Source organism: Bos grunniens, chromosome 6 (genome assembly GCF_055505025.1).
Source record: "Bos grunniens cultivar Pamir isolate PY7600 chromosome 6, Bosgru_T2T1.0, whole genome shotgun sequence".
NCBI lineage: Eukaryota > Metazoa > Chordata > Mammalia > Artiodactyla > Bovidae > Bos > Bos grunniens.
In genome coordinates this window covers 74,882,866-74,903,154 of record NC_141170.1, presented here as the reverse complement: position 1 = coordinate 74,903,154, position 20,289 = coordinate 74,882,866, and the positions used below count along the sequence as shown (strand labels likewise).

Here is a 20,289-nt window from a genome sequence, read left to right as displayed (position 1 = left end):
AATAATCACATATTGTTTTCTGGGGCATCTTCATTTTTCAAAAAGCCTTTTCTACCTGTAATCATATCAGATGATCCCAATACTTCTCCAAGTAGATGAGGTCAGGAATTTTCATTCCCATTTTACAGATGAAGGGACTGAAAGAGAGTTAGAATGATTTTCCCAAAGCCAGATATTTGGTGGCAGAAAAAGAATTTGAAACCAAGTCCCCACCCCCACCCTGACCACACAGCCCACTGTCAGGCAGGAATGGTGAGGGAGCCCAGGCAGGGGGAACCTGCCTAATGCTCTTGGGAAGGTATGAATTACAACTATCAGAAGAACCCCCTATAATGTTGCTGCTGCTGCTGCTAAGTTGCTTCAGTCGTGTCCGACTCTGTGCGTCCCCATAGACAGCAGCCCACCAGCCTCCCCCGTCCCTGGGATTCTCCAGGCAAGAACATTGGAGTGGGTTGCCATTTCCTTCTCCAATGCATGAAAGTGAAAAGTGAAAGGGAAGTCACTCAGTTGTGTCCGACTCTTAGCGACCCCATGGACTGCAGCCCACCAGGCTCCCCCATCCATGGGATTTTCCAGGCAAGAGTACTGGAGTGGGGTGCCATCGCCTCCTCCGGAACCCCCTATATGCAATGTCATATAACATTGACAAACATTACAGAGTGGCCAGAGGTCAGAAATGAAAATAATTAAAGCCCTGGGAATTAAACCGGAAAGATGGCAGGGCTATGGTGAAAGTTTTGAGGACGGAAGCTAAGACTTGAGTTACTAATGGCTCGCCTTCAAGTTCATTGATGTTTGTTAAATGAAGTGTGGGAAACCAGCTGCTCTCCAGTTCTGAAGACCACCAAAGAAATGGGAAATGGTTCAAACTGGATGAGGACACACTCTCCATTTACTACCCAAATGACTGAGTGAGCAAAATGAATGTCAGACCGTAGAATCCACCCTGAGTATGGCATCTTATTTCTTGATGATGAGGGCTGAGCGGGCTCCCCACCTAACATCTGATGGGAAGTCAGTAGAAGAGGCAAGTTGTGATGGTTCTTGCTGACCAGCACCATACGATGCTCAGAGGTGGTGGTTGCTAGGCACAAAGCTGGAAAAACTAAGAAAATTAGATACATCCCCCCAGTTTTTCCTGCTGATCACTCCTGAACTGCAGACACTGATGCTTAGTGTTTTTGACAGCAAATATTTTGGCTAAACAGGTAGGAAGAAGTGAACACACATCTAGTAATTATGGTGATTTTGACCAATCGTCTATGTAGGAGGCGTTTCAAATTTGAGAAAGAATTTTAACAAACTAAATATAAAATCACACACAAACCATAATGTTCAAGGGATTATAGAAGAGAGGAAATTTAAATGTTTCTACTTTATTGTCAAATTAATAAACAACCATAAAAATAGAATGGTCTTATTGGGACTGTTTCTCATGAAGGCCAATCTTGCCAAAAGCGTGTTATATATCACCCAGCAACCAACTTTTCAAATGAGGAAATGAGGGTAGAAAATAGTAAATGAGCTTGTAGGCAGTGGTCAAGCAATCAGAAGACCTGCCCTGCAGCCTCAGTTCTGAGACTACACCTCAAGCAAACAGCAAAGGGTCCATCCAGCCTTGTGACCTTGTGCAGTAACCTTTCATCTCTCCAGACCTCAGTTTCTTGTCTGTAAAATTAGAAGACACTGTCAAAGGCCTATTCCCGTTCTAAAACAACTCTCTAGTTTTAAATCTCTGAAGAGTTATTAAAAGTAAGCTATCTATTAAAGGCCTCCTTGGCATCAATCTGAAAATTAGAGAATTTCTAGTAAACATTTGGAAAAGTAAAGTGTTCACTGGAATGCATCTCAATATTAATTGAAATGCCTTAAGGCAGAGTTAAAAAGTCTAAAATATTTACATATACTTAATCGAGATTAGCTAGAGAAAAATAAGAAGAAGATTTTCCCTTACTTTGGTTCATGGCATTTTCATCAATTAAACTTAAATGCAGTGACATTTTGACTCAAGTTCTCAAATTAAAATGATTTATATATGACTCCAGGTAACATTCAGTTAAAAGAAATAAGGCTCTACTTGCAAGAGTAACGGGGCAATATTTACAAGGGGGACATAGCTCTGCCTGGCTTCTCAACACATTCAGAGCAATTGAATTTCCCTATAGGAGGCAGGGCAACTTGCAGGAAAGCATGCAGAAACATTCACTGCATTAGGCATTTGATAATCATGATCTCTTTTCATTGTTTCAATCTCACAATAATGGTAGTATCAGCTACATTTTACAGATGATGAACTTGAAGTTGAGAAAAGTCAAATGTTCCCTGGGTCATGTAATCCAGCAAAAACAAACTCAGCCATGCTAGTTTTATCTATCCTAGAGTATAATCATAAACAATGAGACGTCATTGAGCCTCTGTGCTATATTAACGACATGTTCAAAGAGGGAATTAGAAAGAAACACACAAAATATTTAGCTGTATACGAAACACCATCAAGAATATAATCTCTCTTTCTTATCTTCAAACCAAAATAACTTGGCAATTCTCCATTCAGTTCAGTCGCTCAGTAGTGTCTGACTCTTTCCGACCCCATGGACTGCAGCCCGCCAGGCCTCCCTGTCCATCACCTGTCCAACTCCTGGAACCCACCCAAACCCATGTCCATTGAGTCGGTGATGCCATCCAACCATCTCATCCTCTATGGTCCCCTTCTCCTCCTGCCCCCAATCTTTGCCAGCATCAGGGTCTTTTCAAATGAGTCAGCTCTTTGCATCAGGTGGCCAAAGTTTGGAGTTTCAGCTTCAGCATCAGTCCTTCCAACGAACACACAGGACTGATCTCCTTTAGAATGGACTGGTTGGATCTCCTTGCAGTCCAAGGGACTCTCAAGACTCTAACACCACAGTTCAAATGCATCAATTCTTTGGCACTCAGTTTTCTTTATAGCTCAACTCTCATATCCATACATGACCACTGGAAAAACCATAGCCTTGACTAGATGGACCTTTGTTGGCAAAGTAAAGTCTCTGATTTTTAGTATGCTATCTAGGTTGATCATAACTTTCCTTCCAAGGAGTAAGCGTCTTTTAATTTCAAGGCTGCAATCACCATCTGCAGTGATTTGGGAGCCCAGAAAAAATAAATTCAGGCACTGTTTCCACTGTTTCCCCATCTATTTCCCATGAAGTGATGGGATCAGATGCCATGATCTTAGTTTTCTGAATGTTGAGCTCTAAACCAACTTTTTCACTCTCCTCTTTCACTTTCACCAAGAGGCTCTTTATATCTTCTTCACTTTCTGCCATAAAGGTGGTGTCATCTGCATATCTGAGGTTATTGATATTTCAATTCTCCATTATAACTTGTTAAAGAATACATCATTAGTAATTTTACTACCAAGAACATAGAACTGGTCATAAAAGTAAACCCAAGGTACAAGTCTACTTCCAACTCTCAAGTCCCATAACATTTCTAATGGTACACATTATAGATATTTGATGGGTGCAAAATGGAATATTCCTTACAGTAACCCATGGGGCAGAAATACCAAACCCAAGGCACAGAATCACAAAATCACTTGTGGAAAGCGACGTTAAGAAATGAGTTTGCCCACTTCCTTCCTTTTCAAGAAGATCAACATTTAAGTGACAGAAAACATTTATATGATTCTCTCCTCACCTAAGGGGGCTTCTCTGGTGGCTCAGTGGTTAAAAAAAAAATCCACCCACCAATGCAGGAGATGGGGGTTTGATCCCTGGGTCAGAAAGATCCACTGGAGAAGGAAGTGGCAACCCATTCCAGTATTCTTGCCTGAAGAATCCCAGGGACAGAGGAGCCTCGTGAAGTATAGTCCATGGAGTCACAAAAGGACACAACTTAGTGACTAAATGACAACTCTACACCTAAAGGACCAAGGGAAGTGATTTCATTTCAGCAGGATTCCTTTCACTGTAGACTCTAACCTTTGCCTGCATATTAACATTCATATTAACCCTCATTCCTCACCATTCTGCACTCCCAAATACCTTGCAGTCTTCAAGGCCTACTTTTGGTCCCTTGAAGGCACCCCCACCCCCCAACCCCCGGAGCCCTCCCAGATGCGCATGATCACTCTGCCCAGACTTCCCCACACTCCTCTCACACTGTCCACCCTGCTCGCCTCTTATAGGTATCAGTGTGTCATCACATCCTGGAAGCATTTCCCAACCCCACCTAGGCACCACTCTGCCCGTGGGAGGTGCCTCTTCTATATGGTTCTAGAGCATCACACTTCTAAGTGATAACCACATGTTCTATAACTGATTTCCCTTCTCCCCACCTACAGGCCCCAAGAGAGTAGAACCTTATTTTGTTTATCATGGTATTCATGACTCCCAATTCAACCCTAATGTCTTGCAGGTTATCTATAAATACTTGCTAAAAGAATGAGAAAGAATAGCTCTAGTGTTCCATACTGTTGGGAATACTCCAATGCAAAAACTGTCCTCAAATAAACAAACCTTTGAAAGATAAATTTTGTTAAAAATTTACGGTTCTGAAGATTAATAACTTGTCTTGTTCTCTTGCATTTTTAGAATATATTTATGCTTTGTATTAGTAGAAACCATCCCAATAGTATATATGGGTTTACTGCTTTTCACAGAGAAAATTACATACAGTATGTCCACATAAATATGTATATACATATTCTTTGTATATATGTATAACAGATATATATAATACACAAAAAGAGTTCTAACCATAAAATAATTTACAGCATAAGTTTATGTATTTATGTATGTGTATTTATATAAAATTAGTATATAAAATGGATATACTAACCTTGATCTCTAGGGAAAAAATCCTACATTTAAAAACATTCCCGATACAGACCCTGCTGCTGCTTCTGCTAAGTCACTCCAGTCGTGTCCGACTCTGTGTGACCCCATAGACGGCGGCCCACCAGGCTCCCCCATCCCTGGGATTCTCCAGGCAAGAACACTGGAGTGAGTTGCCATTTCCTTCTCCAATGCATGAAAGGGAAAAGTGAAAGTGAAGTCACTCAGTCGTGTCCGACTCTTCGAGACCCCATGGTCTGAAGCCTACCAGGCTCCTCCGTCCATGGGATTTTCCAGGCAAGAGTACTGGAGTGGGGTGCCATTGCCTTCTCCAGATACAGACACAGTTACACAGAAAATCAAGGTGGGAAAGGTTGCCAGCAAGTGTGTATTTGTCAAAGTGTCTCTAATGGTCCCATCATTATAAGATCTAATAATTCTAAACTTTCAGATTAATGGCTTTAGGCTTTGGGGTGGAGTTTTCTTTTAATAATGCACATTTCAATCCTCGGTTAACAAGAGGTCATGTCAATAATTAATGGTTTCTGTAGCAGTTCAACACTGCATCACTTCCTTGACAGATTTTTTTTTTTCAGATGTAGGCTTTGTCTTTATAACTAAGTACAAGTGGGAAAGGAAAAAGGGAGGCATGGCATGAGACCGCACTGTGGGATTTACACGATTAACTTGTGCCCTAAAGTGTTCTTACGTATTGCCCCATTTGACAAGCATAAAAATCCTGCAAGGAAATTAGAGTGACAGAAAGAAGGACAGGTAAGAAAAAAGTGGACACTATTCTTTTATTCTACTTTATTATGTTTCTTGTTTACTGAACTATAACTGATAACTGATTTACAATATTGTGTTAGTTTCAGGTGTACAGCTTCAGATTTTTTTTTCACTATAGGTTATTACCAGGTATTGCATACAGTTCTGTGTGTGTGTATATGTTCTTAGTCACTCAGTCATGTCCAACTCTTTGCAGCCCCATGGACGGTAATCTGCCAGGTTCCTGTGTCCATGGAGTTCTCCAGGCAAGAATACTGGAGTGGGTAGCCATTTCCTTCCTCCAGGGGATCTTCCTGACCCAGGTATTGAACCCCTATCTGCTGCATAGGCCGACAGATTCTTTACTACAGAGCCATAAGGAACATAGAAGACTTTGGCACAATTGTAAGCAATTCCTGTAATTGAGGGGAATAAAGCATGGCCACCTGACAAAGTAAAAACCAAGGCTGTAGGAGAGAGAAAGAAGCATCACCACTTGATACAGAAATTGACATCTGTTGCTAAAACTGCTCCCAGAAATGCTAAAATAAAATAAAAGTAGCTAAACATCTCACCCGGTGAGAGTTTGGCAGCTGCAATCAAAGTGTCCTCATAAGCCAGAGACTTGTTTAAATTTAGTTTTCAATCCATTCCATTTAGTCTGAGAAATAGAAGAGCTCTCCAGAATCATGCTGTTGACCCGGAAGGACATCCCTTCCCAAGCCCAGTCCCCCAAGGTCGGACACAAACAGTTGGGTGACTCCATTCACTGGAAATCGAAGCCGTTTCTTCAGGGTCAAAGTCAATTGACAGATAGAGATGGCTGTTTTGAGGAATATAAGGCAATAAAAGTGTTTTGAAGTTAGAAACTATGTCTTCTCCACCCTGGAAACCCCAGGGTTGGATACAATACTGCTTGATAAATATTTGTTGAATGAACAAAACAACTGATTAACTTCGAACTAACAAAAATTAACCAGAGGAGAGAAGCCTCTGACCCTGAGAAAGTACTCAAAGGCAGGCAAAGCTGCCCTACCCTCAGGCTTGGGGCCTCCTCGACTCTGATTCCATCTATTGAGCAGGTCCTTACCTCCAGAAAGACCTTCAAAGGGCGTGTGAAAGGAGAAAATGATAGTGGAGGTAGTGACATACCAGAGCCTACAAAGGTCAAATCCTGCTCTCGAAACCTTACCTACACCACCTGGGTTTATTACCCAGAAACCCTGCAAGGGCATTTTTAAAAGCCACCTTTGGCCAATGAGAAACAGACTACTGCTAATGCTAAGTCGCTTCTGTCGTGTCCGACTCTGTGTGACCCCATAGACAGAAGCCCACCAGGCTCCCCCGTCCCTGGGATTCTCCAGGCAAGAACAATGGAGTGGGTTGCCATTTCCTTCTCCAGTGCATGAAAGTGAAAAGTGAAAGGGAAGTTGCTCAGTCGTGTCTGACTCTTAGCGACCCCATGGACCGCAGCCCACCAGACTCCTCCATCCATGGGATTCTCCATGCAAGAGTACTAGAGTGGGGTGCCATTGCCTTCTCCAGAGAAACAGACTGGAAGAGCTTAAATCTGTTCCTCAAAACATCCCACAAACAAAAGACAGAGCAGAAATGTCAGTACAGGTTTCTGAAACCCACTGCCACATTCTCTCCTCTATGCCCCAGGCATTTCAGCAACTGGACTAGAAAAATAGTATAATTGAATCACTTTGCAGTACAGCAAAAATTAACACAACATTGTAAATCAACTACAATCCAATAACATAATTTTTTAATAAAATAAAAAAAATTAACATGTAACAAAGGTCAGAAGCCAAGATATAAAGAAAAGGGAATGGAATAAAAGAAAAAAAAAATCAAGAAATCTCAGTCAAGGAATGCTACAAGAGCAGAGCACAAAATTGTTGGTGCCAACTCTCCTCACGGAGAAGGCAATGGCACCCCACTCCAGTACTCTTGCCTGGAAAATCCCATGGACAGAGGAGTCTGGTAGGCTTCAGACCATGGGATCGCCAAGAGTCGGACACAACTGAGCGACTTCACTTTCACTTTTCACTTTCCTGCATTGGAGAAGGAAATGGCAACCCACTCCAGTGTTCTTGCCTGGAGAATCCCAGGGACGGGGGAGCCTGGTGGGCTGCCATCTATGGGGTCGCACAGAGTCAGACACAACTGAAATGACTTAGCAGCAACTCTCCTCAAATTGAGCAACTTTTCTCTCTAATACTAGACAAGATCTCAGTTCAATAGAATAAAAAGTTTTCCAGGTCCTGCATTTTTGGAAGACTTTACCATGGTATTCTTTTTATAACATGCACTGAACAACATAATAAATGATACTTGCATCAACAGTTGCTTAATGAACTTTTCTCCCTTCTTTCAAGTTCTTGGGAAAGAAAATTCCAAACATATTTCCTTGTATCTGTTGCATGGAAGGTAGAATTCTCTTAGTAGTTCCACTGATACCAGTGTGCTACTACAAAGGGCAGGAATATACATGATTGGATCACCACTATATTACCATTTCTATCAGGTAATATTATCAGTATCATGTTTCATTCCTATTGTGTGCCACACACTGCTTTGCATACATTATTTCATTTAATCCATATAAAACCCCATAAAGTGAGTACTATATGGCTCCTGTTAAAATAACCAGGAAACTGAGGCCAAGAGGTCATACAACTTGCTTATCAAGTTACACCTAGAACACAGCACAGTTGGAATTTGAACTCAAGCTTGTTTGATGCTAAGGCCCATCTTCTTAACTGCCCCTAAATGAAGGATGCCTGGCTTTGTGACTACTAATCATACCTTTTGACAAGCTACATGTTCCCATTTTAAAAGAATGATTGAAAGGCTCGATATAGCCCATTAATTTTATACCCACTTGTATCAAAATCTCTTCAATTCTCTTCGCAGCTTTACTACTTCCATTTCAGCTCTTCTCCTTCCCTCCACTGCTCCTGCCCTCCTCCGTGTGTGCATCAAAATGAAGTCTGGAGGCTCTTCCAGCCCTAGTCTTTCAACATTTGAAAAGCCAACGAAAGCACACCCTCTACCTTCAATTAAACAATATTTAATTCACATGGCACTTTCCTTTTGAAAAATTCAAAGAGCCTTAGGTGCTTTTAATCAGAGTCCCTTGGTACCTAAATGATTGTTTAATTGTGTCCCCTTTAGGTGATAAATTAGCCTAATCCCCTAATCCTAGAATCTGAAGGGAATGGATCCTACTCTGTCCTCCCTTAAAAAACAATGACCATTGAAACAAACAAACAAAGCAAAACAAAACCAAAAAAAGCAAATTCCATGTACATAGCAATAAAACACAACTAGAGAGAAACTCTATATAAGCTGGTAAAAATAACCATAGTATTTAACAATTATTGAGTATATTCTATGCACCAGCTAACCTTCCAAGTACTTTATACAGATTTTTCTTCCATCAACACTGAATCATGTCAGATACCGAGTCACTGCAAAACCATCAGACTGAACCCCTGCAATGTATGGAGAAGATGACAAATGGCAACAGCAGAGAAAGCTCACTGGACCAATACAGCAGGAATGAAACCCTGGCATCTAATGATCCTCAGTCAAAAAATGCTTGCCAACTTCCTCTATGAAGGAGTGATGGTCAAAATGTAAATTCACATTTGCAGTAAGACGTTTGAAATTAACCATGCTCTACCTGTTTTAACTGCTTATATATTCTGTTCCTAGCATATATATCCCTACCTCTATGAGGGAAATTGTCATCAGATTCATTTTACAGATGTTAAAACTGACGCTTGAAAAGACAGAATAAATTTCTGGAGGACACACAGTTTTTTAGGGCCAGAGAGAGGGTTTGGACCAAACTCTCAGATCTGAGCTGCTGTTTAGTACTGAAGTCATGTCCAACTCTTTTGCAACCCCATGGACTGTAGCCCACCAGGGTCCTCTGTCCATGGGATTTCCCAAGCAAGAATACTGGAGTGGGTTGCCATTTCCTCCAGTGAATCTTCCCAAACCAGGGATTGAACCTGTGTCTCCTGCATTGGCAGGAAGATTCTTTAACACTGAACCACCTGGGAAGACCTAGTGGCTTCTAAGCTAAAAGTACCTGGCTATATGGTCCCTTGTTACTGAAAAGTCAGCAAACATTTAGGAGAGAAAGAAAGAAATGGTCTTTTTTTAACAGCACAGCAAAGACATAATAATTTATTGGATGATTAGGATGCCATTTAGTACCTGAATACCTAAAATTCAGCATCTTAAATAATTTAAGAGTAATTTTCTCAGTGGTATCCTAGGGGTTTAAAACAAGCCACTGGACACTTTTTCCTTCCTAAAAGGACTTCAAAATTCAAAAGATTGTCATCTGTGTTTGACAATTTCTCCTGAGAGTAGAAGTTTCCAGGTACTGTGGATTGGAGGTAAAATATCCCAGTCTGCTCAGATACCCAGGCTGTGAGCTAGTAATGAGCTGAAGATTAGAACCCTAGTCATCTCATTTCCAGACAAATACTGTTCATACTAGCCATTTCACTCTGCCTCGGCTTAAACCCATCCCGCCCCTGTCTATGTAATCCCCATGTGTAGGCAGTCACCAGTTAAAGGCTCCCAAGCAGATTTAAAACGTTCTGAAGCTCCAGGAGTCCAGAGTTCTTTTGATCCTGCCTGGAAGATTCAGCAGAAAGACTTTAAAGTATACCAGTCAGAAAGTACTACAGAAAAAAGCTATTTTGTTTCCTGGGGCGAAAGTCTTCCAGGGGGTTGAGGAGAGAAGTGATCTGTAGGGAAGTTGGTCTTCCAGCTAATGAAGCAGACTTTCCTAATGAAATAAACACTCACCCAGACTGGGCAGAGAAGGCAAGCAAGAAACACACTACTGCTGATAAAGCCCTAGAGCCATCGTTTTCCAGGCATGTATATTGCAGGAAGCACAATGCCAGGTACCTTCCTCAGGTCTAAACCTGACAGTGATCTCTGAGGTAGAAACCAGTCATTTCATTTTTACTGAAGAAGGAATGGGAGATGTGAATAAAACTCTTCCTGAGGCCAAAAGGTACCAAGTGACACCTCCAGGTTTCCACCATGAGTTTGTCAGATTTCAAAGTTGGCATTCTTTCCCATATGCTCCCCCATTCCCTCAAGACCAGAGAGGCAGCCGTAATCCAGAAGGAAGGCGCCAAAAGGAAGAAACGCATTTTTAAATGCAGAGACTATAAGAAAGAAGATGATAGGATAAGAAAAGAAGTTGGTCAGGTTTTGCAAGAAGGGAAGCCACAAATGAGTGCTGTCAGAAACGTCAGTGACCAGACACTATCAAGAAACGGATTTGGTCACTCAACGTACAAAGCAGAACACCCTGAAAACAACAATCAACAGAGCAGGGACAAGACCAACAAGCTCAGACTGAAGATATTTGCCAGTTCCCTTCATGAAGGATTGCTGGCCAAAAAACCACCTCACATTTACAACAGCATGTTTGAAATTGATTGTGCCTTACCTAAATTAGCAGTTTAATATAATTTAGTGTGAGTCTAAATCATTGTTACATAATCAATCTCTTTCAGTGACAGGTTCCAGTTTAAAACCCTCAGTGGTGTTGATTATACCGAAACTCTTCAGGTCTGCAGAGTAGTAGGGTACCCAAACAAGGGCTGGCAGGTTCTCACTGGTCCTATACACATCGTGGGCTTACACAGTAAAAAATAACGTGGGAAAGTCATACAGACTGACTCGATGAAAAAGAGAAACATACACACCTCCTTTGCATAGGTCTATCCACTTGCCATGGGCTTATTCTTGCAATTGTCATATTTCAGTTTATAGTGCCTATCTGACCTCTGAAATACGCTCTTCCTTTAAAGACCTGGTCACCATCTGATGATGTCAGTGTTCTCATTAGTACCCCTCAGTGGTCCTCAGTGGGATGACAAGTAGGACTCAAACTCCCCTCGCTTTACTGCCTCCCCCACTATCCAGTCGTACCCAACTGCATGCAGCTCCTCTCATTTCATCTCGACTTTTTTCATCTCCTTACCATACACTGGTCTGGAATCCTCACTCCATCCTTCCTCTGCATTCTAAACATTCTACTCATCTCTCAAGATTTGCCTAAAGAGTCCCTTCTGTGGGGAAGTGCCTTTCCAGAGAAGGGACCCAATCTTCCTGGAGCATAACCTGGGCCCTACCTCTTCCCTCCTCATTCTAATTATCACTGACTTGCTTTTTCTTATGGCAGACTGAGGGGAGGAAATGAGTCATTTTCACTTTTAGATGCTCATTGATTAGCTGAATGAAACAATGAACAGTCCCTTTCAGCAATAGAGAATGCTTTAAACAGTGAGATCAATTCTAGTCAGCCTTCTAAAGGAAGCTTGACTTTGGGCCAAATACAGAAGATCCTCAAAGGCAAGAAAGAATGTAAATCTGGAAACTTTCAGAGATGCTAAGGAGAAAGCATGTGCTTCTTAATCTTCAGCAAGGCTAATATCACAAGCAAGATAACTACACACAGTAGCTCAGGCATTGTATTTGTTAGCACTTTCACAGCTGAGATAGCATTTTCTACCTTTGATGAAATGGAGGTGATGGGGAGGAACCATGATAATGCTGTACCTCTTAAGGTGCTTTTCATGTGTTATATCACTTAACAACCTGAAGAGGTAAGGATATCCCTTTTTATTATGCAAAAATCCAAAGTTACCAAGAAATGAGCAGTGGTCATGACTCCAACTCATGCATGATGATAGGAAAAATTAAGATGTTTTCTTTATAGAGCAGCTTCCACAGAAGAGAAAACTCCTTTTATTTATTGGTCTTACCTGTACCAATAGACAAAGCTTTCCCTCTCAGAACTGCAGAATAGCCTTCCCATGAAGCAAACTCACTGCCTCTCAGTCTCAGTGCCTCTTAGACCTGCTCAATACCTAGAGACCAGGTCACAAAGCTGGGTGGACAGTAGGCTCCCCCTCTGCTTCACCCTTCCTATCTTTTCTCTCTCTCTCCATCCCTCCCTTCTACCATGTTTCCCCTGAGAAAGCTTCTTAACATATTCTGTTTTTGCAAAACAAGGAGAGCCTAGACATAGGAAACCTTTAAAGATCTGGGCCAGGAGTCAACAAAATTTTCTGCAAAAGCCAAAGAGTAAATACTTTTAGATTTTGAGAGCCATACCATCTCCATCACCACTCTTCCACCCTAGCACGAAAACTGCCATAGATAACATGTAAATGAGTGAACGCAGATGTTTCCCAATAAAGCTTCATTTTCCAAGACAGCTGATCAGCCACATTTGGTGCATGAGTTATAGTTTGCCAACCCCTGTCCTGGTCTAGACCAAGGACAATGAATAAACTTCATCTCATGTGCCAGATTTGATCAATGAGTGGTAGTTGGCTTCCTGGAGCTCCATGTTCATGAAGACTCTAAGACTATCTATGGGCATAATGGGAAAGATGCTATCTATGATCCATTATTGATGTCTGCTATAGGTGTCAGGCGGATCTTGGTGGGACACGTGCCATATCTGCCATCTTCAGTGGAGCACTGAGTACACAAATGAGCTTATAAAGAGGCCATGAAATGGTATATACTTTTCAAATGCCCAGAGACCCACCAAAGTTAAGTGATCTCCAAGCCACTGTTCCGCCACCACCTCTTTCCCTAGTAAATTTCACCTAGCCTCTATTCTAAATGATTCACAACTAGAGAACCCATGATATGGAAAAAAGAAGAAAGTCAGAAAATATATCTATAGATCAAATCTAAAAGTAAATCACACTTTGAGAAGGTGGATTAAGCAGAAGTCCTTTTTTATCTAAGGTTTGTATGCCAGATTACCTAGGATTAAGAAAGCATCCTACTCTCTCTGTAGCAAAAGCAACTGTGGCAGGTGGGAACTGTTTTTCTTTTTAAAGAGACTCACCATTAATAACTGCCAAGAAAGCCTTTTCTATAAGCAATGTTGTCATCGACAACAGAGACAGTTTGAGAATCACACTTTGAGTTAATATTAAACTTGCAAGTAAATACATAAAGCTTCAGTGCCATACAGCTAATTTAAAAGGGACATTTCTCTTTATAGTTCCCTGGAGTATTATAGATTCAATGATATTCTTCTGCCATAATGTGGGATTCATTATAGAACTGAAGTTATAATTGTTTCCATCAGTACATACAGGCTACTGGATAAATTGTCCCAATGAACTGGTTAATACAACCAAGTCCTTGCTATGAGGTTTTCCACCTGACTCCTGACATGTAGGCAGGAAACTCAAGACTGAATTTTACTTGTGAGAATATCAGAGAAGGAAGTTCAAAGGGAATTTTGAAAGCATGGCAATATTTACACACATAAAACAATTTCTACTTCACAATTGTATTTGTAAAAATGGAAAGTGATATAATAAACACATGCATACATGTGTATTTTTAAGGTTTATATAGTAATTATATAATTATTAATTTCAATCAATACTCTCTTTCAATATGTCAATAATAAAAAATTTAAATTTAAATGGACAAATATGCATCATTTGAAGGTATATTTTAGCCATCATATTTCTACATTGCTTCTTATAATGACATGGTAAAAACATGAAGTAACAAAGAGAAAGTAAAGTAAGAACTATGCAAACTGTTATCCTCTTAATTAATCAATGGAAAGGCCATGTGATAACAGGAAGCTTGGAATAACACAACTTTTACACTAAGCTCACTACTGATTTTACTGAGAGCAATTTTGGAAGAATAAGAAAATGCAGAGTACATTGGCCAGATATAGATATAATTTTGTCTGTTTAAGGCTTCTGTGCATTATCATTCATAAAATATGTATGGTTTTATTGACTTCCTAGTGAGAACAAGAGGTTGCTTCCCCTTAGAATATAAAAAGTCAGGGAGAAACTTGAGTCAATAGCTCTCATACTAAATGCTGCAGTAGCTTGGTGAGTGGCCTATATTTGAATGTTTTGATCTCCCTCAGTTGTTGTCAAGTTTAAGGACTATTTCAACGATCAAAATCCTAAACCAAATACTGTGACTAAAATCAGAAACTAAGATGCTTGATTTATTATGTATTATGAATATTGCCATCAACCAACTTACAAATACATATTTATTTATTACAATAAAAAGAGGCATCCATGAGAACAGAGAACCCTGGAGATTCTTCTGCCCATGTTTTATTTGGGCTGGTTACAGACAACAAAGAAAACAGCATATGTAGCACTTCCAGCAAGTGTATGTCTACAAGAATACCAAGGGCTTCTTCCTGAGTGCCTTTCTAAGCCGCACTATTCCCTACCCTCTTCTGTGGAAGTTATCGCTGAATTAGATGTTGTTGAACATATTTGATATGAAAGCACTGTCTGTTTGCTACCAGTATCTAACGAGTCTCTCCCCCAGAGTTGCCAGCAAGGTGCTGATTAATTAACTGAAGTAGTGAAGCTGAATCGTACAACAGCTGTTTAGAGAATTGTCATTAACTTGGTCTCCTTTCCTGTCTATTAGCTTTCTTGCAGTGATTCCACTAAAATGCAAATCTGGGAAACTCAGCCTCACCACCTACCTTAACCTCTGTGTCCTCTCTGATGCAAAAAAAAAAAAAAAAAAAAGTGAATGGTCTGGGCTGATTTGTTTTTAAGGGAAATCCGATGAGAAAACAGGAATGGAAAGAAGCCATGAGAAGGTAAAGAACGGATTTGCAGAAGCTTTCTGGAAGTCCCATTTTGTCACTTGTCATTGGCAGCTGACAACAGGAGAGTCCTATGGGCTGAATGTCAGAATGGGAAGGGGAACTATCCAGAGCTTATTGAACAGTTTCACTATCTGACAATCTCTCCCCAGGACCTCCCTGCACTGGAAGGGAGAAGGCAGTCTGCCACAGAGAGAAACTGCAAAAACCAAACACCAGCAGTGTGGTGAGGCAGATGCCGCCGCTCCTCTGGAATGATGACAGTTGGCAGAGGATTCCAACCTGTAGACCTCAGCTACCCCCAAGAACCAAGACGATTATTCAGAGGAGCAGAACCTATATTAAGTGGCAGATTGGAGGGAGGGTCAAGCTGATGAGACACAAGCACGTCATTAAAATGTTCTGCACCAAGGCAGAGTGACTTAGATCAAATAAAAATGATATCTTTTTTAAAAAAGTTCATGTCTTCCTTGCTTTCTTCCTTTTTTCCTCTCTTCCCTTCTTCCTTTCCCCCTTCCTCTCATCATTTTCTTTCCCATCTCTCTTCTTTTCCCCTCTTTTCTTCCATATATATCTTGAAGTCTCTCTGGCACCTTTTGTAAAAGGCAAATGTCTTCCACATGCAGGCCAACAAAATTAATTCATAACAGAGGCTGTCACTGCTTCATCCCAGGTATCACCTGATAACCCTGGTAAGCTCTGCTTATTCCCTCTGACATGAATCTCAGAGACTTGGTACCAGAGAGCTCAGATGTTAACACCTTCTGTCGCTGTAACAGTTACCCCGTGCAATTTCATTTGCCGTGGAACCCCTTCACATCAGACTACTCACTTGATAAAAGAGCTAAGGAATTTTCAAATCATAAAAAGGGAGAAATTAAAGATGTGATGAAGTAGCACATAATTGGGTCATGGGGGCATAGAATAAAGAAGCCAAATACATCCCCCCAAAGGCAGCAGGTGCTTCTTTTTTTTTTTTTTTAAATGAAGCAGATAAATGTAGAAATGAATACACTGATACAGACAGAGCATCTGCCTCATGATAAAATTAAGTCTTGTGACAGAAATAAATCACTGTGGGGGAGAAGTAACCCATTATCCAATGGGGTTTTTTCCTTTTCTTCTTACGTGACAGGACTTATTGGATTCCCTGATGCTAGGCAGCTAAGTGCATCCACAATTTGATGATAAATCAGAAAGACTGCAGGATTTGAAATTTAACAACTACTTATTTTTCTGTGATGTAGAGATAAGGGGGAAATTTTGGTGAGTAACTATTAAATTGGGAATCTCCTTATTTTCTGATAATCTGATCTCCTGGTACAATGTCACATCATCACACAATGCCAACAACCAGCCGTGAGTAAAATAGGTTTTGGACTAAGATGAATAAAGGAAATACTTATCTGTCCCTTTCTTTCCCAGTATTCCATTTTATCTAAAGAGTACCATAGAAAGGTTACTTTTGACATAAAAATATACTGCTCTTATTACACTTTCCTTTTTATCCCCTTCAATATTTTTTAAAAATGGCAATAAAAGCATGTTTTTTTTTCCTTTTTAAAACATTTTTACATTTGAACAATAGAAAAGGAAACTCCATATATCATGTTAAAAATACACATGAACAAATAGAGCCCGGGATTACTTTACCTAATGTTTGATAAATGTGACTTGAAAAAACACACCTTTACGTTTTAATGATTCCCTTTGTTATAATATGCTATTAATTACTGAGAACGGGGGAAATGATTCATCTCTCCAAGATGGACCTTTATTTTTTCCCTGTTGGATTTCTGCAGTACCTTGAAGGCTTAGCTAATGCTTGTACCAATCACAAACTCGTACTTAACTATATACATTGTCCTTCCAAGATGCAGAGAGGGAGAAATCAAACAATTTTTTTCTCCATGTAATTTTTTTAAGTGAGAACATGGTATATCTTCAAGAAGAACCTGATCCATTGTGTAAAAATATAGTAACGATCTAACAACTGACATCGCAGAGAACACTCAGAAGCAGTGCATTGCTGAGCCTGAGTATACTTCAAAAGCCAGATCAGAATCAGTTTTCTTATAAACTAAATCAAGCTTACTGTCAAGCTGTGATCTGATTTTTTTTCTTCTTTGTACTGTCTTGTAAAGGGCCAAAGAGGGGACTGGATGGAGAGACATTAAACATTGATCACTGGTAATTACGGTAATCTCCTTCAAGGCTACAAACTCAGACTGTCTTCAGAGAGACCTAACTCCTTGTGACAACACAAGAAAAGCTGTTGAAGAACTGTAGACTCCTACAGCTGGGTACCAGCCTTTAATTAGAGCATGGCACTGAAACAGACGCTCTTCGAGCATCCAAAGAGATATAATGAATCTACTAGTTTACGAAGTAAGTGATATCACCAGCCAAATCCTACATCTATCACAAAACATACCAAGAAGTGAAGGACACAGTCAGTCTGCCAAAATTCATGACCATCAGGAAGAGAGTCAGGCAATGTAGTTTGGTATTTAGTTGTCCAGCTTCACACAAACTGGATGATAAAAATGATAACTACCCAGAAAAGAGAAAGACAGACATTTCGGACTGTCTGGAAATTCATCTCTGCTTTACAATCTCAATTTGACCTGATTCGTGAATTCCAGGGAGCAGAAATTACTGATCTCCTTGCAATTTGCTTTTGAGTCAGTGCAAAGGGTTTCACAAAAAAAATCAAGCAAGAGATCCTGGCATAATCCCAGCATTAATTATGGTTCCCAAAAGTGTACGCTGCTCTTTTTTTTTCTTCTTTTAACAATCATGACAATATTTTCCTAGCTTTGTTTTCCACAAAAACACAAACAAAAAGAACTAGACACAATATAGAATTGGCAAGCTCTCCATAGAAACCTCAGGATACAAGACCAGAGAATGTACCTCTTAGTGACCTTCATTATGTGTGACCATCTCACAGTTTGGCTCCAGATACCTCGCATGCCACACGCACACACAAATATGTCCCATTTTTTGTTGTTATTGCTGTGATTTATTGCAGCTAGACCTGCTAAACATAATTATAAGAAGAATATGGACCTTCATTATATGGGACTGACTCTACCTCACAGGGTCTTAAATCTTTCCCAAAATAGAAATGATTTTAAATGGAAAGCCATGTTCATGCTAATCTTGTTGGATTTATTTACTCTGATCCTCTTTTAATTACCACAGAGAAATCCATTTTTATGATCACACAAGGAATCAGAGTCATGTTTGAAAACTATGTCCATGAAGGAAAAGAATAAGATGGGTTCAAAGCATGTTATTTTCCAGAAGGAAACTCTAAGACCCAGAGAGGTGGATGGCTTACCTACACCACACAACTGGTTATCAAGTTGGCCGATCTAGGACACAAACTCTCCAACTCAGAATCCAATATTCTTTCCACTATGATGTCAAACCTCTTACTTTCTTATCCTCCAAGTGAACAGTCCTAAAGTTGGAAATCGTGAAACAATCAAAGATGTGCTACTTCAGCCTATGGGAACTTAGGAATATATTTTCAATGGTACATATGACCTAAAACAGATGTCCAATAGATGGAATAACAAAATTAAAATAGAAAAAATATGCAAAGAACATCTAAGTGAAGAAGAAGGTGAAGGGGTGGGTTCTGAAATAGTAAACATCCATGAAAATCACCCAGGCCATGAAATTAAACAGCTGACACTTATTTCAGGCATCAAGGAGCCAGGCACACAGACATCTTCACCAAAAGCATTCTAGGCACGGTGAACAGGAAGGTCAAAGACCCTGAAGCAGAAATGAATCCCAGGAATAAGAAAAAGACCAGAGAGGGTACAATTAAGTCAGCAGGAGATGGAAGTACAAGGTAAGCAGGGGTCAGCTCCTGTAGGAAATTTTAAACCATGAAAAGAAATTTGACATGTTTTGATGGCAACAGGAAGTGAATAAAGGATTTTAAGTAGGGATGTGATATGATCAGATTAATGTTTTGCTTTTTCTAAGATGATTTTGACTGCAGTGTGAAGAATGAAATGGATTGAGGATTGAGATAGCATAAATTCTTTTTTAAAAAAAGTTAAGGAGAAATCCAAATGGAGGCAGTGGCTGTTGTTATATAAATAGTATCACAATCTTCAAAGATAATAATGCAGTATTTTTCTTAGAGGATGTCTTAAACTCTTGCAGTAGCCAAAAGCATGTGGTTTGTCCATATTCTAAAACCCTGAATGATAGATCTTTGAAACAGAGGCAAAGATGAAACTGATGTTGGGCCTCCCTTGGCTGGGTTGTCATTGGAATTCACTCCATCTATGTCACTACTGCAGATTGGGAAAGTCCAAACCCAACACAGGCAAGTCTCAGGTGCTCAGAATTTCAGAATTCTATCACCTTAGCCTCCCAAATTAACAGAGGGAAAATGATACTTTTTAAAAACTTTTTTACAAATAAGAGGAATGAGTGGTCTGAAGGACAGAAATAAAGCCTCTGCATTGAGGAAAGTCAACATTTTATGACTTTAGAGTTAAGAACCAGATCAGCTGGGGTGATTAAAACACAACTGGTTATTTCCCACAAAGAAAGAGTATTAAGTCTTGCCCCACAACTAAGTTGAAACCAATTAATTTCTTTCTGCCAAACTCCCTTTATTTTTGGTAGTAACTTTGCACCATTAATTCAAGGTAAAATTCACCTCTAAAGTGCTGCCTATTGATGATAAATTTCCAGGGATGTTCAGATAAGACAAAAGGAAATGGAAAGGGATGGTTTGTAAAGCTCTTTAGGGAAATTGCTGATCGTGTTACTGGTCTTCAGTAAGATAAAATATTAAATCAACAACTCAAGAACCACACTAACCACACATTATGAAAAATCCAAGTTCTTAGATCTGCAAAGACAAACTACTAGAAAAATACCAGGCTTCATAAGGACTTCCCAAGTGGCAAGGGGAAGCAGCAGCTGCTGCTGCTGCTAAGTCGCTTCAGTCGTGTCCGACTCTGTGCGACCCCATAG

General features: G+C 40.1%; 1 protein-coding gene and 1 long non-coding RNA gene across 9 annotated transcripts in view; both read right to left on the bottom strand.

Moving 5' to 3' along the window:
- PPARGC1A (PPARG coactivator 1 alpha) overlaps positions 1-20,289 on the bottom strand; it is a 716,069-nt gene that overhangs the window by 204,879 nt on the left and 490,901 nt on the right. The window lies entirely within an intron of this gene.
- LOC147370891 (uncharacterized) lies at positions 1,357-10,996 on the bottom strand. The gene is made up of 3 exons (XR_015165530.1): positions 8,476-10,996; positions 6,161-6,408; positions 1,357-1,668 (listed from the first exon to the last, which is right to left on the bottom strand). It is a non-coding gene; the product is annotated as an uncharacterized LOC147370891 (long non-coding RNA).